Source organism: Galeopterus variegatus, unplaced genomic scaffold (assembly GCF_000696425.1).
Source record: "Galeopterus variegatus unplaced genomic scaffold, G_variegatus-3.0.2 Scaffold10978, whole genome shotgun sequence".
Lineage (NCBI taxonomy): Eukaryota > Metazoa > Chordata > Mammalia > Dermoptera > Cynocephalidae > Galeopterus > Galeopterus variegatus.
The window spans coordinates 4,398-6,047 of NW_007737089.1; positions in this window are offsets into that span (position 1 = coordinate 4,398).

Consider the following 1,650-nt stretch of genomic DNA (forward strand, 5'->3'; position numbering starts at 1 on the left):
TCTGTGCAGGCAGCTGGGAGCAGCCGAGAGGCCCCTTCTGTGGCTTCTCCTCTTGTCCCCTGAGATCACCCCAGGGGACCTTGACAGGGCTCAGGCCATGCACACAGTCAACCGAGAACCATCTCTGCTTCGCCGTCTCACCCTCTGGTTTTCTGCAAATTTTACAGATGCTGCTGGGAGGGCTGTTTCCCTCCCCTGGGGAGCCCCAAAGAGGAGGAGAAAAGGAAGTAAATAAGGATAGGGTGGAAGGGGAGGAGGGCACAGAGACGGGGCTGGAGAGGGAACTGAGGGGAAACTGAGGTAAAAAGATAAGAGCCCTGCAGCCTGGCTCCCGCTGGGAGCCCCATGACCCCCAGGGTGTGAGCATTTGGAGGAAGATCTGTGGGCCCCCAGATACTTGTGCAGCATCTGGGTGTCTGAGTATTTTGGAGGCAGGGGTCTGAGACCGTGAGGCAGGCACATGGCAATTGGACGTCGGAGCAATTTCTGGATCTTTGAAGGCATCTTGGACACAAAATGTTATAAAGCGTGGAAGTCAGTGACTCTCTTTCCAATGTGCTGTGTTTCTCAGTCTGGCTCTAAGCCAAAGGGGTCTGCCTGTCACCAGCACAGAAGCAAAGTCCCCCAGGCCTGGGCTTAGGGTGTCCCTGGGCCTCCTTCTGCCGTCAGAGTCCCCCGTTGGGCATGGCTTCCTCTTACAGCATCCGACTCCTGGGCCGTGCTCCTGGGTCTCTCTGGGACCCTGGCCCTTATCTCTCCCCCAGCACACACGCCACTGCCCTGGATCTGTCCAGCTGAGATCCAGCTCAGCCAGGGTAGGAGGGGAAGCCAAAGAGCCCCCACCAACTTCTTCCAGGAACAAACCCCAGAAACGCACTTTCTCTGCCTGTCTCTGTCTCCCTCTCTCTATCTCCCCATCCCTCCCTGATCTCTCCCCCACTTCCGTCCCCTGCCCCTCCCCATTCCCTTCCCCACGTCCCCTCCTCCACCCCCTCCCTGACTTCCTTCCCCCTTCCCCTCCCCCTTCCTCCACCTTCTACTCAACCTGAGCAGGTGGGCCCCAGGCCCGATGACCCAACAGCCAAGACTGCCATCTGCTTGGCAGCAGTGTGACCCCGTCCTGCCCGCCACATTTCTCGTTAGCGCTTGGTCATATCACCACCGAGCCCCATAATGAGCGTCAGGATGGGGGATTTATGAGCTTGTCCGGGCCCCAGGTCCGCACCAGACCGAGGTGTTTCCACGATCCCTTTCCTTCACCTCCTTCCTTCACAAGAATGGACTTTCTGTTTCAGCTACTCATGAGCTCCGTAAATCGTGACCTTTGTGTGTGTGTGCGTGTGCCCGCGTGTGCGTGTGCCCGCGTGTGCGTGTGCCCGTGTGCGTGTGCCTGTGCCTACAGACAGAAAAAAGACCACGTGGCTTCCTGGCTGGGGCTTGTTGCTCTGAAGAAGGGGGTCGAGGTGAGCAGACCCTCCCCCCGCTCCTGCCAGCTGTGGCTGTCAGAGGTGGACTGCATGCCCCGGGCTGCTGGGAAGCCACGTCACACAAAGGGCCGCAGGGACCGAGAGGGCAGACTCACAGGGCTCCGTGCCTGCCTGCACACTAGGAAGCTCGGAACCATTAGGCGAGCTGACGACAGATGCCTCA